The sequence below is a fragment of the Propithecus coquereli genome, unplaced genomic scaffold (assembly GCF_000956105.1).
Source record: "Propithecus coquereli isolate 6110/MARCELLA unplaced genomic scaffold, Pcoq_1.0 Scaffold346, whole genome shotgun sequence".
NCBI classification, from domain to species: Eukaryota; Metazoa; Chordata; class Mammalia; order Primates; family Indriidae; genus Propithecus; species Propithecus coquereli.
This window is the reverse complement of record NW_012149130.1, coordinates 577,776-604,426: the sequence shown is the minus strand read 5'-3', so window position 1 is coordinate 604,426 and position 26,651 is coordinate 577,776. Positions and strand designations below refer to the sequence as shown.

At 53.1% G+C, this 26,651-nt stretch overlaps 1 protein-coding gene across 4 annotated transcripts in view; it reads left to right on the top strand.

The window, feature by feature from the left end:
- TSPAN9 (tetraspanin 9) overlaps positions 1 to 26,651 on the top strand; it is a 192,510-nt gene that overhangs the window by 47,251 nt on the left and 118,608 nt on the right. Inside the window, exon 1 of one of the 4 annotated variants that reach the window (XM_012651069.1) lies at positions 5,182 to 5,261. The exons of the other annotated variants lie outside the window; for them this stretch is intronic. The gene's annotated coding sequence lies outside the window, so the exon portion shown is untranslated. Of the gene's footprint in view, positions 1 to 5,181; positions 5,262 to 26,651 lie in introns of those variants that run through there. 4 annotated transcript variants of the gene reach the window in all.

Sequence of the window (26,651 nt, the reverse complement as noted above, 5' to 3'; positions counted from 1 at the left end):
AGCATTCAGGAGGCTTCCCTGCCTCTGAGTTCTCTCTTTCCTTCTCCACCACATTCTTCCCGCTCCAGTTTTTTCCCTTAATTGGATGTAAATTTACAACTGAAGAATGTTTTTTAAAAGTGTATTATTTTTCCTGGCTGTATTTCCTGAATACTGTGACAGGAGAGACATTTTGTATTTCTTACTCTAAAAGAAAACCCTAATTTAAGTTCTTTTCCACTCATGTAATCCTGATTGATTTTTTTCTGTCGTTCAGATGGTTTTTGTCACATAGGAGAATTTTCTACTCCTGCCTTAAATGGCCTCTGAAAGCTTGATTTAAAGTGATACCTCCTTGCCACGGCCTGTTGGATAATAACAAGGTGGCCTGATTTCGCCACGGAGGAGCCGGAGAGGGAAGCTTGCTATTTGTTCACAAAGTTTTGTGGCTGAGGATAAGTTTGAAACTGACCCTCAAGTGAGCCCACAGAACACTTGTAATCATAACTCAAGAACAGCCTTTTGTTTGCGTTCAGTAGATTTTCGATCAGGACATAGCATATCACGTGGCATTTAAGGGCTTAGTACCTGTTGTTTGGATAAATACTAGCCTTTGTGGCAATATTCACTCCCAACAATAGAGACTTCTACTGAGTTTGTCATATTAAAGTATCCCAAGAAAATGGTATCCTGTAGTGGTTAAGAAAATAGTTTTTGGGCCAATTGCAGTGGCTCATACCTATAATCCCAGCACTTTGGGAGGCTGAGGTGGGAGGACTGCTTGAGGCCAGGAGTTCAAGACCAGCCTGGGCAACATAGTGAGGCTTCATCTCTAAAACCTAAAAAGTAAAATGAAAAAAAAGGTTAGCTGGGTGTGGTGGCTCATGCCTAGGGTCCCACCTACTCGGGAGGCTGAGGCAGGAGGATTGCTTGAGCCCAGGAATTCAAGGCCAAAGTGAGTTATGATTGCACCACTGCACTCCAGGCTGGGTGACAGAGTGCGATGCTGTCTTTGGGGAAAAAAATAGTTTTTGGATCAGAGAGATTCAGATCCTGGCTCACTAGTATGGTGATTGTGAATACTTGTCTTGACCTCTTGGAACCTTGCTTTCCTTCTGTGTAAAATAAGTATAACATTAAAACGTCATAGGGATGGTGTAAGGATTAAATGAGATAGTACTTATAAAATATCTAATAAGGGATCAATAAATATGCAGTCATATGTTGCTCAGCAATGGGGATTCTTTCTGAGAAATGCGTCGCTGGGTGATTTCGTCATTGTGTGAACATGATAGCGTGTAGTTACACAAACCTAGATGGTATTACCTACTACGCACCCAGGCTATCTGGTACAGCCTATTGCTCCTGGGCTACAAGCCTGTACAGCGTGTGACTGTACTGAATTGTGTAGGCAGTTGTAACACAGCGTTAAGTATTTGTATCTATACATATCTAAACATAGAAAAGGTACAGTGAAACTACCATATAAAAGACAAAAAGTGGCCGGGCGCGGTGGCTCACGCCTGTAATCCTAGCACTCTGGGAGGCCGAGGCGGGTGGATTGTTTGAGCTCAGGAGTTTGAGACCAGCCTGAGCAGAGCAAGACCCCGTCTCTACTAAAAATAGAAAGAAATTAATCGGACAACTAAAAATATATAGAAAAAATTAGCCGGGCATGGTGGCGCATGCCTGTAGTCCCAGTTACTCGGGAGGCTGAGGCAGAAGGATTGCTTGAGCCCAGGAGTTTGAGGTTGCTTTGAGCTAGGCTGATGCCACGGCACTCTAGCCTGGGCAACACAGTGAGACTCTGTCTCAAAAAAAAAAAAAAAAAAAAGAAAAAAGTGGTCCACGTTTATAGGGCACTTACCATGAATGGATCTTGCGTGATCGGAGGTTGCTCAGCGTTGGGACAGGGAGTGAGCGTGAGTGATCATGAAGGCCTAGTCAGGACGTCACTGTGTACTGCTGTAGACTTTGTAAACACTGTACAATGAGAGGCTGCACTAAATTTATAAAAAATATTTTTCTTCAATAATAAATTAGCTTACTGTAACTTTTTGTAAACTTTAAAATTTTAAACTTTTGACCCTTGTAAATACACTTACCTTAAACACGAACACTTTGCACAGCTGTGCAAACATATTTTCTTTCTTTATATCCTTATCCTGTAAGCTTTTTTGTATTTTTCAAATTTTTAATTCTTTTTTACTTTTTAAACTTCTCTGTTAGAAAGTAAGACACAAACACACACAGTAGCCTAGGCCTGCACAGGGCCAGGATTGTCAGCGTCACTGTCTCCCACCTCCACGTCTTGTCCCACTGGAAGGTCTTCAGGGGCAGTAACACGCATGGAGCTGTCGTCCCTGCAGAATAGTAAATACATAAACCAGTACCGTAGTCGTTCATTATGACTGTCAGATATTATATACTGTCCGTAATTGTACTGGACTTTTTTTTAAAGGAACAATAGCTTATAATAGGCTTTTTATTTTTTAGACACAGGGTCTTGCTAAGTTGTCCAGGTTGGACTCAAACTCCTGGGCTCCAGCAATCCTCCTGCCTCGGTCTCCTGATTATCTGGGACTACAGGTGTGCTGGTGCACCCGGCTTGTGCCAGACTTTCATACGACTGGCTGTGCAGTAGGTTTGTTTACACCAGCGTCACCACAAACCTGTGAGTAATGCATTTTGCTGTGACGTTACAATGGGTTTCCACGGCTGAGACGTCACTAAGCAATAGGAATTTTTCGGCTCTATTGTAATCTTATGGGACCATCGTTGCTTGTTTGGTCTGTCGTTGACTGAAATGTCGTATGGTATGTGACGGTACTACTGATATTAAGATATTGTTTTTTTGGAGGAGAGGTCTCCTCTATTCTCATGTCTGTTCTCAACTTGCGTGGGGCAGCAGGCCGTGGCCAGTGGTCCATTGTCGCGTGGATCCAGGGCCCTGACCACTTTCTTGCCCGGTTCCACCTTCCACCCCTCCTTTTGGGCCTGCAGACACAGAAGGGCTGATCCCACCTACTTTCTTGGCTGCTCAAACCTAGTGGGAAATGAACTTTCAAAACACAGAAGGCCCGATTTCAGATTGTCTTCCAGGGAGCTTAGACACAAAAGGCTGAATACCCGCATACTCCCCAGAAATACCGTCCCGGCTCCATGATCAGCGCCCTGCCCTCTGCACCGGCACTGGGCTGCCTGGGTCACCACTTTCTCTGCTCCTCGCAGCCTCCTCACCTGGTTAAACCAGGTGCTTTAACCTCACCCGGTTAAGGCAGGTCGTTGCCATCACTACCATCGTTTTTTTCTTAAAGAAATTTTTTATTGTGGTACAATATATATAACATAAAATTTACCATTTTAACCATTTTAAAGTGATATTAAGTGCATTCACATTATTGTGCAGCTGTCACCACTGTTCATTTCCAGAACTTTTTCATCATCCCAAATGGAAACTCTGCATTTATTAAACAGTAGCTCCCCATTCTCCCCTATCCAGGCCTGGTAACCACCATTTCACTTTCTGTCTTAAAGAATTCGATCATTCCAGATGTCACCTCTGCACACACTCACAGGACTTCATGTAGTTGCAGTGATGGGTGCACATCTTGAGTAATATTACATGTATTTTCACAGGTAGTTTCCCTGTGCCCGGGGTCCATGTATCTGTTTCCTTTGGCTGCAGATGCTCCGAGCTAGGAACTATGTCCAATAATTCCTCTACTAGCTCCCGGGAGTCTGTTTCAGGAAGTGGCGAAGGCTCGTGGTTAAGACTGTGGGTTCTGAGGTCAGACCACGTGGGTTTGCGTCCTAATTCCACCACACGCTAACTTGTCATTGTCCGAGTCACTTAACTCTTCCGCGCTCCGTTTGTCCGTCTGTGAAATGACGATGCCGCCGTAGCTACCTCGCAGGGCTGTTGCGGAAATTAACTGGCACAGCTGCGCACGGGCGGGCTCAGCGTGGTGTCTGATGCATTAGAAGCCTTTACATGTGAAATTAAGAAGAAAATTAAGATCTCAACATCCTTTTGGAATCTGCCTCTTTCGTCCTCTTGATTTCCTCGCTAGGCGCTAAGGAGGGAGAGGACAGGCCCGCTCCTTCCTCGCAGCCTCTTTCTCGCTGACCGGTGGGACGACCCGGCAGCTCAGGGAGGCCTTGGGCAGTGACACCGTCTCTTTGGCTCCTTCAGGATGGCGCTGTCGGGGGGTCGCTGGGTGGCTTCCCCGGCCGCTCCAGAGCACGGCCCGTCGCGGGCGGAGCGCTCGGCAGCCGCTCGAAGCAGCCCGCGGTCTCTCCCTGAAGCTGACTGAGCTGGCGAAGACAGAAGTGCCCCTATTTTTTCGCTGTTTAACAGAATTTTCCCAAATGTTCGCTAGATCCTCTCACATTCCCTTCTTAGCGTCAGCGTCCAGCTGCAGCTCGCCGGCCGGAGCGAGGCCAGGGGAGCTTCCTGCTGCCGGGGCTGATTTTCTGCCCCAGAAAGACGTCCCCAGTGTGACTCGCGGCGGAGGGCGGGCGCGGGCAGACGGCGCCTGAAGCCATCACCCCAGCGTCAGGGGACTGAACCCAGGTGCTAGGTCCTCGCGGGCTGGCCTGGCCACGGTGGCAAAGGGGACACTTCCTCGCCGTGTGACCTTGAGCAGCCTCTTAACCTCCCTCAGCTTCAGCTTCCTCCTCAGTGGGACGGGATAATAATAGTTCTGCCCCACGGAGACGTGAGGACTCTGAGATAATCTATATAAATGCTCAGCAGAGTGTCTGGCGCACTTGGGGATGCTCTAAAAACATACGTTACTTCTATTTTTATTGGCAAACTTTATTTTTGCTGTTCCCAGCCTTCTGTTCCTTTACACCTTTTCTCTTTCGTGCTAACCCTGATTCCTTTAGGATCCCTGTGCCCTTAAGTCACTCCCTTCTCCCCCGCAGCTCAGCCACATCCAGTTTCAAGGTCAGAGCCTTCAAGGTCACCTGGGCCAGTGCCCATCTGACATCCTTCTTGCCGAGTGGCGTCTCTCCCTTTCCTCACCTGCTCAGCCCCTCTGACCGGGCGCTCTGTACCTGCTGAGATGTTCGCCTCGACTTTTTCTAATTTTCTCCACTTTTGGAAAATAAAATCGAACCGAATGTTTCTGGAGCCCCTTTCTGTACCAGCAGCTGCTCATTTCGTCTTCTCATTTCATTGTCCCAGCAGGCCTTCGAGGTTGATGGTGTCGTTGCAGTTTTTACAGAGGAGGGAACCGGGGCTGAGCAAATAGCCGGAGGTCACGTGCAAACAGGTGAGTGTGGGGCCCGATTGAGCCTGGACCTTCTGACGCCGCGGCCTGTCCTCTGCGCTGGCGCTGGTGTGTGGCGCAGTGGCCAGTTGCGTAGGTGCTCACGTTCGAATCTCGGCTCCTCCACTTGCCAGCGGACCGTGGGCCAGTGACCTCCCTTCTCTAGGCCGCAGGTTCCTTGCCTGAAGGTGGGGCTAAGAGTAGCATCCACCTCCTAGGGCTGGTGCGGGTATAAATGAGAAAATGCTCTAATGCTGATCAAGCTCTGGCACAGTGCCTGACACGTGGCAGGTACGCAGGGGTGATGGCCGTCATGTGGGTTGTGATGTTGGAGTCTGACTTCTGGAAGATTCCATACTCTGGGAACTCACCGAACAAATCCTGTCCTCTGGCCACTATTGGAGAGGCCCTCAGGTGTTTGACGTCGGGTATCACGTCCCTCCCAAAGTCCTCTCCGTTTCTTAAAACAATTTTTTATTGTGATAAAATGCATATAAAATGTACCCTTACAACCATTTTATAGTGTACAGTTTGATGGCATGAAGTGCATTTACCATGTTGTAGAACCGTCACCACTGTTCCGCGACTTCATCATCCCAAACGAAACCCCACGCCCCTCACGTAACGCCCTGTCCCCTCGCCGCTGGCAGCCACTGACCTCGTGGCTGTGGAGCTGTCTGTTCTGGACGTTCCGTGTAAACAGAACCGTGCACCGTGTGGCCTTCTGTGCCCGGCTGCCTTCACTAGCGTGTCTTCAGGGGCCGTCCATGTTGCAGCATGTATCAGTGCTCCGTTCTTTTTAAGGCTGACTAATATTCTGTTACATGTATGTATAACATTTTGTTTATCCACTCATCTGTTGACGGAAATTTGGGCTGTTTCCACCTTTTCTATTGTGAATAGAGCTGCTACGAACATTCACGCACAAGTTTTTGTTTGGACACCTGTTTTCAATTCTTCTGGGTATATACCTGGGAGTGGAATTGCTGGGTCATGTGGTAATTCTATGTTTAACATTTTGAGGAGCAGCCAAGCTGTTTCCCACAGCGGCCGGACCACTTCATATTCCCACCAGCAGTGCACGAGGGTTCCGATTTCTCCGCATGCTTGCCAACGCTCGTTACTTCCCGTGTTTAAAAAAATCATGGCCATCCTAGGTGTGAGGTGGCATCTCAGTGTGGTTATGATTCGCGTTTCTCTGATGCTAAGGACGCCGCGCTCTCCTCGGTCTTCACGCGCCTGCTTTCTCTCGACCCAGTTCTAAGCAAGTGTCTTCCACCCTCTCGTCACACTTCTCACCACGTGGCCCCATTTGTCTAGATCCTGTTTAAAATGCCGCCGCCAGGGCAGGCCTCCAGCTAGGTCGGGCCCAGCCTGGTGTGGGAGAACCTACTTCCCTGGTTCCAGATCTGTGACTTTTTCTTCTTCAGTCTCCTCTGTGTGGCACCATCGTGTCCCCCAGCCCATGAACATTTTCAGGTTTGGGTTCCTTCACCCTGCGTGTTCCCATAGCTCTCAGCCTCGTGCCCCGCCTTGGCAGGCACGCTCTCTCTTTGCCTGTAGGTCGGGTGAGGACAGATGTCGCCCTGCAGATGGCCGTGGAACTCCTCTTCCTCCTCACCTGTGGGGAGTTCTGACTCTGCCGGGTCCTCATCGTCTCCAGCCCGAACTTTTCTGGTCTCGTCTGCAGGATCATTCCGAGAGGCCTTGTAAGAGCCCTGCGTGCCGGAGACCACAACCTAGTTTCGTTTTACGTTTCTTGGGTGGGTTTACAGTTTCAGGCCTATTTCTGACTGTAGAATCAAAGACTGTCCCTTGGTTCAGGAATTTCAGGCATGAATGAGCAGATGGATGAAGTATTTTGGGGGGCAGAGAGTTTGTCCTCGTGCTCCAGAAACTCTCCACCATCTGCCTCCCTACAAGAGACCCCACCCATCCCGGACGAGGAGGCGTCCCCTGCCACTCCGGGGCCCGTCCCGGGAGACCCGGCCTGCCTCACCAGGCACTTTCCTCCAAGGGCACGACTGTTCATCGGCTGTCGATCTATCTGCAGGAGGTGTTTAGTTTACTTTAGCATAAGACTCAATTATTAAATGAAAATTTGGTTGCTGTAAAAAATAAAACAACATAAAGGTGCCAGTAAAACGTGAGAGTTCCTGTTCGCACGGCCCTCCCTCATCCCCGTGCAGTCATTCTGTCCCCGTCTCACCTAAGGCGGCTCCAAAACAGACAACAGCATCAGGCCGAGTGCGGCAAACGAAATGGGCTCCGACGTGCCGTAAAATGATGCCGCGTCCAGCTGGACAAGCAGGCGGCCTTTTCTCCCCAGGCTCAGTTCCTAGCTGGTTACTTGCTGGCTCTGCAACTTCCGGCAAGGGTGGAGGGTAGGTTACTGAACCTCCCTGGGCCTCAGTTGCTTTAATTATAAACAAAGGCAACTCCTAGGGCTGTGGTGAGGGGTGGGTACTCGGGACAGCCCCCTGCGAGGTGTGATATCAGGGTTGCCATCCTGACCCGTGGGTGGTAGGCTCTGGGCCAGTGCTTTCCTTCCTGTGTCAGCTCAGTCCACCCTTGACCCTTGGCCTTCCTCATTGGCCTTGCCACCTGTGGGCTGTGGCTGGAGCTAAAATAGCAATTCGCCACCCTAGCATGTGGTGTTCAGTGTGTTTTTATTGTGTGAATGACCAGGTGATGGGTTGAGACATTCTTCTCTCTCAAGATGAGTATTGTGGGAACAGTTACACAACTAGCTGCTAAAGGTCATTGGCACCCTAGTATGAATTAGTGTCATAGATATTTTGACCTAAAAGGGACCCAAGGGGTGATCTTTCATTGTAAAAATGGGGAGATTTCAAGGTTAGAAGTAAGAAACCTGCCAGGCATGTCACAGCCGGTTAGGGGCCAGTGAGGGCTGCAGCTCAGGTCTGATTCTGTCTGTCCAGCCTAGTGTCCGTGAGGGGCTGCTCACCTCTGCTCAGGGCTGCTGCTTGGGGGTGGAAAAGTCACCTGGGTCACAAGGCCCACAGGCAAGCAAGTAGACAGACGGGCCTTCTGGAGGGACGGAGGAAGGTCTGGGGACAGTGGCATGGCAGTTGGCTGTTTGGGGCAGGACGCATCTAGGGCTCTGAGATCCGGCATGGGCCTGTGGAGCCAGCTGCTCAGCTCCGCCGTGGATGTGGTAGCGAGCGGAGAGCAGGGGCCAGCTCTGCTGAGGGAGGCGACGTATCATCAGGCAGTCACAGTCCAGGGGGAAGCTCGAGAGAGGGCAGGGCGTGCAGCGTGGACCAGGCAGTGCTGTCTGCACGGGCAGATCGTCCGGGCGTAGAGGGGAGGAAGGGGAGTGATGTGGGGAGAAGCTTGGCACACCCAGGGGCTGGGGAGCTGTGGGGCCTGTGGGGTGCAGGGGACGGGGCAGGGGAGCTGCCCAGGAAGGTTGTGTGGGCAGGGCTGGCATCTGACCAGCCTGTTCCCTCTCAGCACCTATGCGGTGCCTTGCCCTAGTGGGGGCACCGTTGTTATGTGTTACATGGATGTGTGAACCGTGTTCCTCCTTCCTCAATTCCTGAGAAGATAGCCAGCAGGCTTTTTGTTTTTTGTGGATTTTTTGTTCCTTTTTATCTGCGTCACACCCTTTAATTTCTGCTGGATTCTGCCTCGCCCAGCTGGTTGCTCAGCCTGGTGCAGGCTTGCACGGGTGAGGGTCTGTGGTCCCCGAGAGCTGCAGGTGGCCTTCTGGCTTACTGCCTGCTCTTCCTGGCTTGGCCACTAGATGGCAGCAGGAAACCTGTCAATTTCTCTCCCCTGTTGATGGTGTTCAAGTCCAGCCCTGGCACTGGGACTCAGATTCCACGTCTCACTGATGCAGGACGGGCGTGCGGGAAGGCTGGGACGAAGCCAGGGCCGCCGTCTCGGACACACCTGACACCCAACTCTCCCCCACGTTGTTGAGACTGTGGCCCACACTCCTTCCGCAGAGCACCCACTGTTAGGAAGATCTTTGTCACGTATCCTTGGCTGGGTTTTCAGTGCCTTAAGGGGACCAGAAGCTGAGCCCCAGTGTCACCGAGGAAAGTCCAGTCGCGCTGAGGCATCCCCAGCGGGGCAGCCTGTGCAGGTGCTGATGGGCGTGGTGACGGCGGCAGGGCGGTGGCCCCTGGCCTGAGAGGGACAGAGCATAGGAGCGAGGACGTTCACTTCCTCGTCACGACAGCTCTTTGAGGTTCAGCGACTCGTCCTTCTGCGCATAGCTGGGAACGGCTGAGCAGGGACTCGACCGACCCCAGGCAGGCTGGCGCCAGAATCCCCGTGCTAAGTCACACGCCACTCATCGTGGGCATTCTTCAGCCTCTGCACAGCACTCGAGAGTTTGCCTTCTTCCTCATCTGTGTGCTCTCACTGGTCTTCCTGACGGCCCTTGTGGCGGGCACTAGGGTATCTTCCTTTTGCAGCCAAGGAAACTGAGGCCCGGGAAAGTGAAAGGCACGTCCAGCATTGCAAAGCCGGGACGCTAAACCCGGTCGTTAGATGCCGGGGACGTTAGAGTCTGGGGGCGTTTTTGTTCTCGCTTCTCTTTTGTAGTGAGCAGGTCTGTGTGTGGGGGGGGTTGGTGGGAGGGAGAGATACACTCACCTGGATGCCTGAGGTCAGGGCGACTGTCAGAGCATCTATTGTTACGTGGTGGTCACAGCCCAGCACCTCTGTAAGGAGACAGGGTGCGCAGGTGCTGCGGGAGGCCGAGGGGAGCGGCCAGCGAGCAGGCGAGCTGGAGGAAGCAGCGAGTGAGAAGGCGGAGGTGGTCACCGCGGCTGCCTCCAGCACCCCACCAGGTGCGCCCTGAGCGGGAGGCAGGGGTGGGCGGGTGCGGCTGGAGAAACCGCCCACACTGCACTGTGGTGCCGCCAGGGGGTCCCAAACCTCCTTTCGCTGGCCGGTCAAGCCATGAAGGCATGAGGCCTGGAGGGGTGTGTCCTTGTGGTGGGACCTGAGTTCCCGCTGGCCTGTCGAGCCACCACTGTTACTCTGGGACCAACTGAGGCAGGGGGGCTTCTGTGGGGACCCCCTTTTCCAGTTAGACCCCTCCCTGGTGCAGAACCTTCCCAACTTGGGCGGCAGTAGCGGGAATGGCTCCTGGGCTGCTTCTGTCTTTTCCTCTACAAGGTGGGTCTTCCTGATGTCCTGGTCCACCAGCCCCATCGCCTTCTCTGGGCTGCAGACATGGGGCCCCGAGTGGGCGTGTCGGTGTCCTCAGACTCTAGCAGTGCGGTGGCAGGAGTCAGTGGGAGCCTGGGCACGGGCCCTGCCAGCCTTTCCCTGGGCCGCCCTCTCCCGGCCGTCCCAGGAAGGCCCAGGCATCTGCCGCGGGAGCCCAGGTCGCTGTCCTGACTCCCTCCCATCCCAGAACCCTGCCTCCTGCTTCCCGCCTGCCCCGGGTTCACATCCACGGGATTGCCAGCAGGCTCTGCTCTGCACACCCACACTCATGCCAGGCCAGGTGTGGGCCCCAAGGGAGCATTACCCCCGAGTCGCCAGCTCAAAGCCTTCTGCTTTCTGCTGGCTGCCGGAGGATTCCGTCCCGTCTCCAGCATCCTGCCTGGCTCGTCGCCACCCCCGCTCCAGCTGCGGCCTCCCTGTTGCGCTCTTGGCAGTAGCTTGCTGGTGGGGGGGGTTCCTTTCCTCTTGGCCTCTCCTCTCGGTATTACATCAGCTCAGCCAGATGCCCCTGGGGGCTGCAGACGGAGGGTTTTTTATTAACTTTTTTCCAGAGGAAATAATTCCCCCTCTGGTCACACGGATTTCTGCGTGCAGTTCTTCACGGGCTGGAGTCCTCCCGTGTCCTAACCCGGCCCCGCGGCGCTGGGGAGAGGGGCAGCCTTGCCTCCTGACACGGGGCTGCCGCCTGGGCTGCGAGGAGGGCGGTGTGGGCACAGGGAGCGCCCAGAGCCGGAGTCGGTGTCTGGGGCCTGGCTCACCCCGCTTGGCTGTGTGACCCTTCCCTCTCTGGCCTTGGCTTCCCCCTTAGGAGCCTGGGACCGTGGACAGCAAGGGGCGTCCCCAGGCGGCTGGCACACCTGGGACAGACGAAGTCGCTCCTCTCATCAGCGCTAAGGGGGCCGTGCGAGCTTCGTCTCCCTCGGCGCCTGCTGGCGTCACATGTGTTAAGAGGAAGGGGCTGGTCCAGGGACACACCAGTCATAGGAGAAGGGGCCCAGGGCCCGGTCCTGCCCATTCCTGCCTCTGCTGTCCCCCTGTGGGCCTCTTCTCTGGGCTCTCCCCTTCTCCTTTCCTTTTCTTCACTTCTGTTCCATGCCCTCCTCTGGCTGCTGACCCCAGACTCATCAGCCTGCGGACGGGGTGGGCTCCAGACCTGCTGTCAGCCCCTCAGCCCCGCTGGCCCTGCTCTGTTCTCCTCTGGGTGGCAGGAGGATGCACAGCGCTCCCAGCCCAGAGCCGGGGCCACAGCGTGTGGACACTTGAGCGAGGAGCCCCCCGTGCACACTGAACACAGGCCCCAGCCCCTCCCCAGGCCCACATCTGGCCCAAGCGCTCAGTTTCCTGGCTGTCGGTTGCCTCCTGCGGCCCTTTGGCATCTCTCAGGTTTCAGCTTTGGGGTTGCTTTTCTTTTGCAGGGGATGTTTAGGGAAGGCTCAGCTTGTCCCCAGCCTTCATTGGTCTGAGGCTGTAGGGAGAAATCTCTGGCAATATTGTTCGTGATCCTTCTGTCCGAGTCTTGGGTGAGCTGTGGTTTTTAGCAGGTGGCTGAATAGGAACCCGTTTTAATTAGATTTCCCCCTTTTCTGTTTGCACCTCCCCCTTCCCCTCCTCCCCTCACCCCGTCGGGGGCCAGCCTGCCCCTACTGTGCCGTGGGGGGGCCTGCTCCCTGGGGTGAGGGATTCTCTCCAGCTTGCCCTTCCTGCTGCCCCCTTGGAGCAGCGAGCAGCCGCAAGGTGCCCTCCACGCCCTGTAGCCCTCGGATGGCTTTTCTCTCCCTTACAGCTGGTGACACTCCGGCCCCTGCAGCTGACCCATCGGGCTCAGGCCATTGCACCCGCACGGCCTCACCCAGAAGCACCAGCAGGTCCGCTCTCCTGCCGCAGAGTTAGCTTTGCGCTGCCGCAGCGCCTGGCCGTCCACACGCCCGGGGAAGCCCGTGTGTTGGGGCTGAGGCAGGTATCACAGGGCACCCAGCAGGACAGCCTGGGGAGGATCGCTGAGGCTGGTGCCACTCCCAGCGTGGGCCGATCTGCGAGGAGCTGCATCCAGACACGGAAAGTAAGCATTTAGAAATGCTCCTAGCAGTTGACATGGCCGTGGCATTCTTTTTTTTATTTTTTATTTTTTTTAATTTCAGAATATTACAGGGTACAAATGTTTTGGTTACAGGGATTGCTTTTTTACTGCTTGAGTCTAAGTTATAAATATGCCCATCACTCAGATAGCGTACATTGTGCCTATTAGGTGTGATTTCACCCATTCCCTCCGCCCCCCGCCACCTGCACAATTTCTGTTGAGTTTTACTTCCATCTGGGCACATGAGTGCTGATCAGTTAGTTCCAATTTAATAGTACATGTGGAGTTTGATTTTCCATTCTTGTGATACTTTACTTAGGAGAATAGTCTCCAGTTCCATCCAGATTATTGCAAAAGGTATTAATTCATCCTTTTTTATGGCTGAGTGGTACTCCATGGTATACATATACCACATTTTATTAATCCACTCATGAATTGATGGACGCTTGGGTTGTTTCCACATCTTTGCAATTGTGAATTGTGCTGCAGTAGACATTTGAGTGCAAGTGTCTTTTTGATAAAATGACTTTTCTTCCTTTGAGTGAGTACCTAGTAGTGGGATTGCTGGATCATATGGTAGGTCTACTTTAGTTCTTTGAGGAATCTGTACTATCTTCCATAGAGGTTGCAGTAGTTTGTAGTTCTAAGAACAGTGTATAAGTGTTCCTATTTCTCTGCATCCATGCCAGCATCTATTGTTTTGGGACTTTTTGATAAAAGCCATTCTCACTGGGGTTAGGTGATATCTCATTGTGGTTTTGATTTGCATTTCCCTGATGATTATTAATTATTCATGTTTATTGGCCTTTAGTCTTCTTTTGAAAAGCTGCTGTTCATGTCTTTTGCCCACTTTTTAATGAGGTTGTTTGATTTTTTTTCTTTTTTTCTTGCTGATTTGCTTGAGTTCTTGTTAGATTCTCATTATTAGCCCTTTATCGGATGTATAGCTTGCAAATATTTTTTCTCATTCTGTAGGTTGTTTGCTCTATTGATTCCTTTTTAATTTAATCAGGTCCCATTTTTAAATTTTTGTTGTTGCTGTGATTGCCCTTGGGGTTTTCTTCCTAAATTCTTTGCCTAAGCTGATATCTAGAAGAGTTTTTGCAGCATTTTCTTCTAGAATTCTTATAGTTTCACGTCTTAGATTTAAGTCTGTGATCCATCTTGAATTAATTTTTGTGAGTGGTGAGAGATATGGATACTGTCTCAATCTTCTACAAGTGGTTATCCAATTTCCCGGCACCATTTATTGAGTAGGGATTCCTTTCCACAGTGTCTATTGCTGTCTACTTTGTCAAAGATCAGATGGCAATGGGTAGGTGGTTTTCTATCTGGGTTCTCTCTGTTCCCTTGGTCCATGTCTCTATTTTTGTGCCAGTACCATGTTGTTTTGGTTACATAGCCTTATAGTATAGTTTAAAGTCTGGTAAAGTGATGCCTCCAGATTTGTTCCTTTTGCTTAAGCAAAAGGCTGTGACATTCTAGGTTGTTTGGTGTTTCCTAGGGGCAGCTCCAGGGGAATCTTGGAATTTGGTGGTTGGAACCAAGGAAACCGTCAGAGGTTTTTAGTGGAAGCTGAAGGACGTGTCTCATTGAACAGGGTACAGGCCAGTTTGGGTGTTGAAAGCTGGAGAAGAGTCACGTGTGGTGTGAAACGTGCCACAGCCCTGCACAGCAGGATCCCATGTCGCCCAGGATGTACGGGAGATGAAAAGCCCGGCGTCTGCCACAGGTTGGTGGAGAAGTATTGCCCTTGGCATTCTAAGCCTGCAGAGAAGTCCCTACAAGGAAACTTCGAGGGTTTCCCAGGAAAAGTTGAAACTTATTTTTAGATTTGGTGTGGGACGTTGAGAAGTTTGGGGTCTGATGATGAAGACCCCAGTGAAGTCAGGATTTCTTGGGGGAATGGAATGAGGAAGGTTTGTAGCGTGGCGCGGGAGGTTAAAGGGGAGTTTGGTGGTGTGTTTGCAGTGGAGGACACAGGGATGTCTGGGTTCAGCATGGGAGGCCCCGAGGAAAGGCTTTGTCGGGGCTGAGGGATGCTGTGAGTTTCCCTGGGTGAGGACACAAGGAAGGACTGGGAGAGGACCTGGGAAGAGGGGCTCAGCAGTGTGGACCAGTGGGCGTTTGGAGGTGTACAGTGGGAGGCTGAAGAGAAATGTGGGGTTTTATTTGGCAGATGAGAAGGGGATTTGGATGTGCTTTGGGTAAGGAGCAGAGGAGTTTGCGGGCTATTGGAGAAGGTCACAGGGACGAACTGGGGCCCAGTGGGGAAGGGCCATCAGCGTTGCCGTTCACAGTGGAGGCTAACGGGGGATTTGGAACCCACATGCAAGGCCGAGTAGAGCCATGAGACTTAGTTGATGGGGAACCAAGCGACTTTTGGGTCCTTGCCAAAGGTGGGGTTTGGGTTTTGTCTTGCCTGAGTTGATGGACGCTTCCATAGTCTGTCAGCTCTCAAGTATCTTGTGTGATGAGAAGGTCTAAGAGAACTCTTAACCGGTCCACTTAAGACTTGCTCCATGATGCCAGAACCTTCTCTGTCCTGCGCCTCCCCTGCTTTCTTAGCACCAGGGCGCCCTGCCTGCTGTGGGAGCCCGTGGGGGTCTTGGCTCAGAGCCGCAGCCCCGGCCCTTCTCCGGGGCTCACAGGCTCCTCCAGCCGTCCCCAGTGTGGTGGTGGGTGTCCTGCCGGCCTCTGCGGCAGCTGCCCTGGGCTCTGCCAGCCCCTCCTCCTGCCCCGCCTCTGCTCCTCTGAGGCCCACCATCCTTCCAGGGCCAGCGGGAGCCCTGCTTCTTTGAGGAAGCCTTGGATGGCTCCACCACCCAGTGGGCCCTCCCTCCTCTGGTGCCTGCGGTGTCCCCTCATTTGCCCTCTGTTTGCGCTGTGGGTGGCGGCAGCTCTCGTGTTTTGACCTGATTGTCCAGTGTGCACAGTTCTCCAGCTAGACTGTAAGCACTCCGGAGGCAGGCCTGGTGGCTTCTGGCATTGTGTCTTAGTTGCTTGGGAAACACAGGCCGCGGGTCCAAGAGCTTTTCTCTGAGTTGAGGCCACCTGTCCTCAGCACTGCCCCTCCTCCCCTGCCTGGCCAGCCCCGCTCTGTGGGTGGGCTGCTCTTGCCTTTCCCCTTGGCAGGCGCAGCCCCATATTGAATGAGTCACCTCCTCCCAGGCGGCAGCCACCTCAGGCTTGGACTCAAGGACCCCAGCCTGTGCCCCAGCAGCGGACTCGTGACAGTCAGCCATTTGGGAAATCTCAGGGCTTCTCCTGGGACCAGTAGGGGTCCCTGCATTTTCCCCTGAGCTCCAAAGCCCATTCTCCTGGCCTGGCCCTGTCCTACATGGCCAGCAGGTGACCAGCAGGATTTGGCGTCAGGTATCATGCCAAATGCTTTACCTGGCTGGATGCTCACGGGAGCGCGGCGTGGTATGTGCGTTCTACAGATGGGGAGACAGCGTCACACCCCGGAGTCAGAACTGGTAACCAGTCTGCCCTGCTGCTGCTGGGCTGACCCCCGGGCCCAGACGCCCCCCTGGGGAGCCTGCCGCCCTCTCCCTCGCCCCAGCCTTTATTTTATCCCGGAGCCTCCCCCCGCAGCCACCCACACCACCGGGCTCCCCTCTTGGCAACTGCTTCCCCTTTTTCTCTGGCTGGGGGCCCAGCCTCCCTTTCTTGCAAACTGAGAGGGGTTCAGGTTGGCCCCTCCGTGTGGGCCAGGCCCTCCCCTCCTCCCTCCCCCAGAAGGGCCGAAACCGTTCCCAGGCTGGTGCTGGATGCAGGGAAAGGGCGGGGGATGAAAGGTGATATATAAATGTAAGGCGATGATTATTTATTTGACAGGGACAGCTGCCTGTGGTAAAGAATGTAATCTAGTAATCCTTTTGTGAGAATCGGATCCCAGGCTCAGCAGGCTGCCTGCCCCAGCACAGGGCTGTTTCCCCTCCCCCTTCCCTGCCCCCACCCGCCACGCTCTCTCGCACGCCCACGGGTCTTCCCACATCTCTGCCCTCGTGCGCCCCGGTGGCACGTATGTGTATGTGTTTGGCGTATACATGCATGCGCTCTGCCTTTCCTTTTTTGCTTTTTTTGGTTTTTTTTTGGTTTATGTTGTCTTACATAACCCTAGTACAACTGTCAAAACCAAGAAATTAACATTGGTGTAATGTTACTAGCTAAATTGCAGACTTTATTTGGATTTTGCTTTCCCCACTGGTGCCCTTTTTCTACTCCAGGGTCCTCCATTGCGCTCAGTTGCCACAGCTGCTTGGGCTCCTCCATCCTGTGACAGTCCCTTGGTTTTTCCTTATCTTCCGTGACCGTGACAGTGTTGAAGAGGACTGGTCAGTCACTTTGTAGAATGTCCCCCACTTTGGCCTGTCCAGTGTTTTCTGTTGATTAGAGCGAGGTTGTGTGTTGCTGGTGAGAGTGCCACGGAAGCGACACCGTGTCCTTCCCGTACATCGTGTCGGGGCACTTGATGTCCGTGCATTATCGCTGGGGATGTTGCCCTGGATCACCTGGAGAAGGTCATGTCGGCCAGGTGTTTCCGCTATAAAGTTACTCTTTTTCCTTTGTGATTAATAAATGTATTAGGGGCAGATATTTTGAGACTGTACAAATATCCTGTTTTTCCTCAAACTTTTGCCCACTAATTTGAGTGGTTCTTGCCTGTAACTATCGTTATGGCCTTGTTTGCCTAATGGTAATTTTCCTATTTCCCTAATTTCTTCCGAATTTATTGATTGGGATTCTCTGGCAAGGAAGAGCTGTCCTTTTCTCCTACTTATTTATTTATTCAATTAGTTATTTTTATCATTACAGACTCATGAACATTTATTCCATAAATACAATATAATGTATGGATATGTGATGTGTAATAAATATCATTTATTGTTATTCTATAGCTTATAGTTACCGTAATTCATTACTGTATTTTATTGCTCATATTGCACCAGCTTTGGCCATTGGGAGCTCTCAGAAGCGCTTTCAGATTGGCTCCTGTGCCCTTTGGATATTCTATTTTATTTTATTTTACCATTCTCTTACCTTCTGGCACCACAAGGTGCTTCAGATCATGTTGCGTTTTTCCTGTCCCAGTCCTGGAATTAAGCACCTCTCCGAGGAGCCCAGTTCCTTTCTCTGGAGAGTGGAGTTTAGAAACCAAGATCTGGGTGCTAGGTGTGCTCATCGCTGCTGGGATGTCATCGCTTGGGTCCTCTCAGGGAACAGAGCCAGGAAAGATATGTGTGCCAACTCATGCATACCCATGTGTCTATATTTACTTCTTTTTCTATTTGCGTTTATATTTTAAAAATCATGAGTTTGTAGTGATTTTTATTTGCTTTTAATTTGGCAGTTTGAGAGCCAAGGAGTCTGGGAAATTGAGTCCCAGTCCCTGCCTCACAGAGGACAGTCACTGAGAGGTTGGGGGTCTGGCCGAGGTGACCTGGCCAGTCAAAGCGGGTTTGGGGCCAGGACTTGGGACTGTGGATGTCGCCTCCCTGCAACAGGCATCTCTGACTCCAAGGGCATCTTTTGGGTGTAGGTGTGTTTACTGGGTTGAATAGTGTCCTCCTAAAGTTCGTGTCTACCTGAATCCTGTACACATGATCTTATTCGGAAATAGGATCTTTGCAGATGTAATCAAGTTAAGACGGGCTACTGTTGGATTAGGTGGCCCTTAATCCGATGATGGGTATCCTTATGAGAAGAGAGAAATGTGGACACAGATCACAGAGGGAGAGCACCCGTGCTGATGGAGGCGGAGACTGGAGTGATGCGTACGCCAGGGATGGCCAGCAACCCCCAGAAGCCAGGAAGAGGAAAGGGCGGGTCCTCCCCTAGAGCCTGCAAGGAGAGCATGGTTCTGCCGACATCTTGGTTTTGGACTTCAGTCTCCAGAACTGTGAGACCAGTTCCTATTGGTTAAGCCACCCAGCTTGTGGTAGTTTGTTACGGCAGCCCTGGGGCTCTCACAGTGGGGTTCATAGTGGATGCTGCAGATGATCCTCTGGTCTCACATTGGGGTGGCCCTGGGCTGTGCCCAGGGGAAGTAAAAGCAGAGCCCTCGTTAGCATGTTACCCACGCCAGGCTCCCCGTCAGTGAGGTTTGTGTTTGGGCAGAATTAAGACCCAAAGGGCTTGGATTTTGAACCAGTAGCTGATGATATTATATTTGCCCCTTGTCCCTATTTCCCCAAACCTTTATGTTCTGAGGATAATCTGATCGTCAAATTAAGTTTCTTAGCATTAAATTTAACTTTGAGTCTGTTGTCTGGCCTTGTTTCCTTGCATACGCAGCTCAGGGACACCTCCTAGAAAATGCGCTTCCCCGACTTCACACGTCAGGCTCATCCCGAAGGCTCCCCCTGCAGCCTCGTGAGCCCACCCGTGTGTGCAGCAGCCCTGGGTGTCCTCTGGTGCGTGGCGTATTTGTATACTGCTTGTGCCGTGGGGTCCTCCGGTGGGCACGGCAGGTGCCTGCCCTGTGCTCAGTACCCGTGCTTGCCCTGGCATTCACCTCCAGACTGCGGAGCTCATACCCACCTTCCTGCACCAACCCAAGGCTCTCTCCTGTCGTGTCTCTCCTAGCTCTGCCAGTCCACGGTGCCCATGCTCTGTGTCCTCACTTGGCAGTGCTCTCATTCAGGAAATGACCTTTTTATGTGAGCTTGTTTTGATGCGCCAGCTTGACTGAGAGCTCCTTCAGGGTGGGGGCCCTGCCATCCCTAGAAGGTGCTCCACTTGGGTTTGCTGCGGATTTTCTCCTCCTTTAACCCTGGGAGCAGAGGAACACCCCTCTCAATACATCTTGCTGACTTTGGGGCAGAAGATTCTTGACTACTTATGGGGAAACTGAGTCCCGGGAAAAGAGAAACCTACGTATCACCCTGCATCTCCATGGCACACAGACAGCGAGGGCTGGAAGGCAGGGACCAGGTGTCCGGAGCTTCCCAGCAGCCCTCTTGGCCAGGATCACCCTCTCCTGCTCATTTCACGTTTTCGTGTCCAGATGGCTGGGGGAAGGCATGGCTGGCATCAGCCACGGTGATGCATGACCACATGGGGCTCAAAGCAGAGAGGGCTCAGACCATGAGGGGTGTCAGGCTGGGAAATCGGAAATTAAAGGCCTGGCACTGTGGCCAGCAGAACCTCCCCCTGGTGTGATGCTCCGAAATCACCTGTGGCGGGTTTCATTAACATGGGCACCGGGGAGGGAGGCCTCTTGGCAGGCGCAAGAGACAGATGGGCTGCGGGCTCTGGCCTGGCCCTGTGAGCGAGCCGCGGGGCACTCGGGCTTGGCTGTGTGCTCGCATTGTCGGGCTCCCGCAGGCACGGGCATGGGGAGCTTTCCCTCTTTGAAGCTATGCGCCCCCACCCCCAGCAAGCCTGCTCCCCTTTTGGGCCTCAGCCTGGTCGTCTGTAAAATGAGAAGATTGGGCCAGAGAATCTTCGAGGTCTCTCTGGCCCTGCCATAGCCCAGACTTATGACTCATGGTCATCAGGAAGGTGGCTGATGGCAAAGGGGCAGAAGGGTAGGCCCCGGGTGCCCAGCCAGGGTTTGGAGCCCATGGGAGGAGAAGCCCATCCCCCAGATGTCTCAGGGCCCTTGGGGAGCTGAGGGTGGGAAGACGGGGTAGAGATGGAGGCCTGTGAGAAGGCAGAAAAGAGGGCTTTTCTTTTTCCCTAGTCCCTTGGCATTTTGGTTTTCATTCTGCCCACCTTGCCTCTCTCCTGAAGGTGTTTGTTGAGCACCCACTGTGCTGGGACATAGCTGTGCACAAGACAGACAGGTCATTGCTTTCATGGCGCCCGGGTGCAATGGAGGAGGACGGGCATTGAGACCAATAATCGCACAGATAGTGGATTATGCTTGGAATAAGTTTAAATGCCTCTGTGCACTCTGCCCTCTCTCCCTAATCTTACTTTCTGTTCCCTCCACTGTCTTCCTTTTTCCTTCTCCTTGTCCTTTTCCACCTGCTTTGTCTCTCTGGACTTTTCTTTGCCTCCCTAACGCTGAGAGCTTCCTGGGAGCCTGGCTCTCTAAGCCAGAAATGCAAAAAGCCCGAGGTCTTCACCCTCCTGCTTTTGTGTCTGGGGCATTCTCTGGCGAGGAGCATGATGGTGCCTGCTCTTCCTTTGTCTGTTGTTGGTGGACCCCCTGGCCTCTGAGAGGAGTGATAGATTGTTAAGCTTTGGGGCTAGACTTTTCTGGGTTTGCACTCAGATTGTGACACGTACTAGCTTGCACATGTCTCTTACGTTTTCTGAGCCATAGTTTTCTCATCTGGAAAATGGGTTTAACCACGCTTACCTTACAGTATTTTTTGGGACATCAAATGGGAAAATGTAAGTTAAAGTACTTTGGGTGGTACCTTGAATATAGTAGGTACTTGATTGAAATTAGCTCTCTCTCCCCTTTTCTCCTTCCTTCCCTTCGTGCTGGGTTTGTAGTGCGATATTTTTCAGTCTAGGGTGGAAGCAGGGGAACCCTGGCTCTCTGCAGGTCCCACGTCCGCCTGGAATGCAGGCGTGGTGTGGAGGAGCTGCTGGGCAGCAGAGAGGGGCTGTGCTCCCCGCTCTGGGACGGGGTGCAGACCTCGAGCTGGGGAGGGCCAGGAGCCCGCCAGGGGCTGGAGAGAATGGCAAGCGTCCCATGCATCCCAAAAATGAAGCATAGTGTGACAGCTGCCCGCTGCATCCTGCTGGGTGTTGGGGCCAGCGAGACCCTCACCGAGGGACATGGTTGGTGGCCTGCTGGAGTGTCAATCCTGATGGCGTCTCCACTGAAGCAATGGAAAGTGGCCTCCTTCACATTGCCCCCACCTCCCTCCCCGGCCCCTTCCAGCTTCGGTTTGTTCTGCGCCTGCAGAGATCCTGGGCCAGACCAGTGCTGTGATGCTGGAAATGCTCCACTCTGCACTGTCCAACACAGCGGCCACTAGCCGCATGTGGCTGGGGAGCGATGTGGCTAGTGCACCTGAGGAGCAGGGCGTTTAATTTTACGTTTGAACGGCCACATATTGCTAGTGGCTGCCACATTGGACGGCGCTGTTCTAAACCAACAGTTTTCACCTGCAACGTTGCCCCACACTGGTGGGGCCCCTTTGGTGTGAGGTGCTTAGTAAGAAATTACTAAACTGGATGACTGGTGTCCATACACGTGTGACGGGGGACATAGCTCGGCAGGAAAAAGGCTGGCCCTGCGGAGTCTAATCTGGGCACGTTTGGAGACGGAGTGGAGGGCCCGGATAGGCGAGGAGGGGAGAGGTCTCAGTCGCCCCGTGTACCTGGGAGACCCTGCAAAACCAGGGAGGGAGTTTGGGCAGCAGCTCCCCTGAGAGGAAAGGATGGGGGCGCACCTCTCAGGCCACTGGCTGAAACTCCGATGGACTTCACAGGAGCTGCAGGAGACCCGAGAACCCATCCGGTCTAGCCCGCTCAGTTTACAGCTCAGGAAACCGAGGCCCATCATACACTGGGTACCGGAATATAGGACCTCGATTTCTAAGAACTGCCCTGAAAAGTAAATATTATTGGCCTCGTTTTGCAGACAAAACCAGAAACTGAAAATCAAAGCCACAAAGCTTTTTAGCAGAACCAAGGTTTGGTCCCAGGTCTGTAGAGTCACCAGCTGATTCTGTGACAGACCCATGTTCACGGACCCTCAGGCCAACATCCACATGGCTGGGTCGTTGCATTGCCCTCCACCAGCTTGGGCTGGGGGTCAGCGTCCAGGGCTTCCTCCTGCAGCACGAAAGGCCGGCGGGATGGCCAGTGGTGTGGGCCCAGGTCCCACGTGGGTGGGATTGTGGCCAGAGGGGTGTGGAGTGTGGGCAGCGTGTGCCCATACTGCAGAGTGGCCCTGCTGGTTGTGGAATTTAGAGACACCTGCCTGCCTGGAAGGACGAGGAGGGACCGGGGAGCAAGGTCAGAGTGGAGCTGACTGCTCACATTCCACTCCTTACAGAGACGTGTGCAGAGGAGACGACCTGTGTCTCTCGCTTTCCTCTGCAGCTCCGGCTGGGACGCTGCCCAGGCGCGGGAAGGGCCCTCCCTCCGTCCAGCTGTTGTCCACCTCCCAGCCCCCCCAGGGCTGCAGCTGTCCTAGCTCCATCAGTCACGTCCAAGGCTGGCTGGGAGGAGGGGGCTGAGGAGAAGAGGGGCCTCTCGGGTGTGTCTGGCCGAGGTAACTTTGGCCCTCTGAGGAGGTGTCTGCAGTTGCTGAGGGAGGGGCGCAGGGCGGTGGCCTCCTGGCTCTCGGTGAGAGTGTGGGGTGTGGATGGCTCGGCTTTCGGCCCCTCAGCATTTGTTTCTCTGGGAGGGCCACTCTTTTATTGAAGAGAATAGTGATAGTTAAATTCTTCCTTCATCTCCACCAACTCTGCTTGTGTTGACTCTGCTGTAATTTTCACGAATGAGTAAATGAAAGGCCCCTCACCTACCTTCAGGACAGGGAGATAGGGGGTCTCCATTCCTTCTGGCCTGCTGGTTGGATGTTGACGAGACCTCTTGTGTGGGGGTGGGACTTGGGGCGTGTGGGCTGTGAAAGAACAAGTATGTTTTGTTCTCCAAGTCCGGGTGGCAGGCAGGAAGATGCCCATCCTGGCATCGGCATCCTCTGCGACCAAGCAAGTACCTGGCCTCATTCTCTCTTTTTCTGAAATTCAGCAGAGTCCTTGACGGTTCTAACTACCTTGCATTCTTCAGAAGCTAAAGGGAAACATGAAAAGAGAGAAGTCGTTCTGTTTCTTGACCAGACCTCAGTTTGCCACCCTCCAGAATGGAGAAGCGCTGCCACCTGTCTCGGTCCAGCAGGCAACAACATCTCAGTGTGAAAAGCCGATTGGAGCCCTTTGGGGAAAAGGGCCCAGGAGAGAGATGCTCGCTTTGTTTTCGTTCTTAGTTTTATCTGGTCTCAGTGCAGGACGACTGAATGGGTGTTAGCCAAGTAAGGGCCATCAGTGATTCCAGCCCTGGCTTTGAGTTAGAGACATCTGGGGAGCTTTTCAATAATTCAGACTCCTGGGCCCCCATCCCAGATCTTCTGAGTGTGAAACTCTGGGAGTGGCGGCAGAAATCTGTATTTCAAAAAGCTTTCCAGACGATTTCCATGCAAAGTTAAGTTTGGGAAGGTCCATCTCACCTTTGAGGAGAAACCTCCTGGTGAACAGGTATTCGTAAGTGCTTTTCTCTGAAACCTGCCCGACTTTGAGGAGGAATCAGATTGTTCATTGATTCATCGATCCGTTCATTCAGCCAGCAGACATGTAATGACTGTCCGTGGTGTGCCAGACACAGCTCTAGGCAGAGGGGTGCGGGCGGAGGCAGGTGGAAGATTCTTCCGGCAGGGAGGGTGCGGCCCGGTGTGGGAGACAGACAACCCCAGCAGTTATTATATAACGCAGCGTGAAAGGGGGGGTGGGAGATGCTCATAGGACTGTTGAGTTTGGCCAGAACCGTGTCTCGGCTCCCTTAGTCTCTTCCAGTTGCTCTGACAGAGCTACAGGCTGACGGCCCTTTCTGTGTGTCTTTGAACAGAGAGGGACCTTAGCAGGTGCCTCCGTCACCCCATTGTTTTCATACGAGGGGCAGCTGATGCCCAGAGAGATTAAGCGACTTGACCAAGGCCACCCAGTGAGCTAGTATTTTTTTGAGGGGATGCTGGGATGCAGAGAGTTTACTCTGGAAAAACTGCATCGCACCCAGTGGTGTGTCTGGACTCTGCAGGTGGCAGACAGACATGGTGTCAGTCTTGGTTTCAGCCACGTGATGGGGGGCGAATCTGTTTGATTCCTGGATTTCTTGTCTGCACTGTGAGACTGGTGTGTCCACTTTGCTGCTGGTTCTTAGAATCAGAGACATCACGTGCTTGGTCTATGCTAGGTGCTCAATGAATGCTGGTTTTTCTTCTCCATCATATTATTTGTTCTCTTAAGTGAGGACAGCATGTTTTTTGGGGCCTCAGACTTCCTGAGCCTCCTAGCTGGGGGTTGCCTCAGCTAATTCTCCCTTAAGGGCTGATTTCAGGGTGCCAAGTTCCAGGCCCTGCAGGAGAGCGTGTGCCGCCCCTTCTCCGCCCCATGCCAGGGCTGGGCTCGGGGCGCCCGCCCTCCTGTGCCTTTGACTCAGTTCCCTGACAGCTCCGTGCAGATTGCTGGAGCGCTCAGAATGCCTCGCTCTCAGACAGACTCCTTCGTCCAAGCCTTTGTCCTTCCGCTCCACATTAGACTCTGTCAACATTTTTTCCCAATGAAGTTCTTCCTCCCTCTGCACCGGTCCCAGTCTCCAGCCAGCTTCGCTAGCCAGGGACACAATTGGATTGCAATTGTTAGCACTTCCTGGAGCTCAGGTCTCTGGAGAGCTATAAAAATCCAGGAGTGTTTCTGGCCACCTCTGCATGTGGTTTGTAGTGCACTGTCACTCGTGCACGCCCGCAGAGCGTGTGTGCACATGTGTGCATGCACGCATGGATGTATTTGGCTCTAAGGGAGGCCCTCGTATTGCATTACCTATGTTGCTAGTTTCTGGCTGCCAGTCTGAATTTCTTATGCAGATTTTCTGATTCCAGGCTCCGGAGGGCTTGCCCCCACTGTACGTAATTGGGCACGAAGCCCACAGTGGTGTGGATTTGGGTAACGGCTGGGCCACATTCCTCCCATTCTTTTCTCACAGGAAAAAGTGCCTGGGAATAACCCTGCGGTGGGGGTTGCTTGCGGGGGGCAGGGCCAGCTGCCTGCCTCTCACATTTGGTCCCTCTTGGCTCCTCCAGCCCTTCCCTACCACCTCCTCTTGAGGCAGATGCCACCAGCTGGGCAGGCACTGGGCCGCACATGTCCCTCTGTGGGTCCATGACCTGGCCGGCTCCTCTGCACACCCAGACACGGAGGGTGGCGCAGCGATGGGGAAATCTCCCTCCCTCCTTCCTTCCCTCCAGCCCTTTTTATGTTCTCCTCCTCACTTTAAAAAAAACCCAAAAAACAAAATACTAAACCAGTCTTTGGAATTGAAAAGTAAAAGCCCAGCAATCAGGTGTAAGTAAATTTCCCTGCAAATGGGATGCCCTGATGGATGTGGGGTGTGATATGGCCGCTTGGCTCAGACAATTCTCTGAGGAGGTTTTTCCATCTCCAGCTCTGGTTCCCCTGGGGAATTCACTGCAGGAAGTTTCTCCCTGGGGAGTCTGACCAGATTGGAAGCTGTAGCTAAGGAAGGTTCTCTCTCTGTTTTCCAAGGCACCAGCCTCCATCACGGTTTACAGCCCTCACTGCCTGCCCACTGGGGAGGCTGCTGTGGGGTCGGGTCTTCTGCTTGTCCCCAGGACCCAGCACCGGACCCTCGCCTGCCCGGGCCCCTCCACGGGGCTTGGCCTGATGCCATGGTGAGCTAGGATTTGGCTCCCACTGGCCCTTCCTTCTGTCCTTCTGACAATCCTGCCTCGCTCAGCAAGCAGCCTCCTCCTGAGATCTGGCTCCTGAATCCCCAGCAATGGCAGCGATGAAATATGTATTTAAAAGAATAAGTGGGCCGGGCGCGGTGGCTCATGCCTGTAATCCTAGCACTCTGGGAGGCCGAGGCGGGCGGATTGTTTGAGCTCAGGAGTTCGAAACCAGCCTGAGCAAGAGTGAGACCCCGTCTCTACTAAAAAAAATAGAAATTATCTGGACAACTAAAAATATATAGAAAAAATTAGCCAGGCATGGTGGTACATGCCTGTAGTCCCAGCTACTCGGGAGGCTGAGGCAGGAGGATCGCTTGAGCCCAGGAGTTTGAGGTTGCTGTGAGCTAGGCTAACGCCACGGCACTCACTCTAGCCCGGGCAACAGAGTGAGACTCTGTCTCAAAAAAAAAAAAAAAAAAAAAAGAAGACAGGGATGCTGGAACCACTGCAGAAATGACAGAGCGGCAGAGGGTCACATACTCATGGTGGTTGGGATCCCAGGATGATATCTGCACTCAGTGGGGATTGCTGAACTTCCTTTTATGGGGTGTGTGTGCGCGCACGTGCGTGCATGCATTTGTGTTAGGGTGGGGTACAGGGAGTGTCTTCTTTGAAGCCCCCCAAGTCTTCAGACTGACTTGTGGCAGCTTTACCTGTGGCTCAC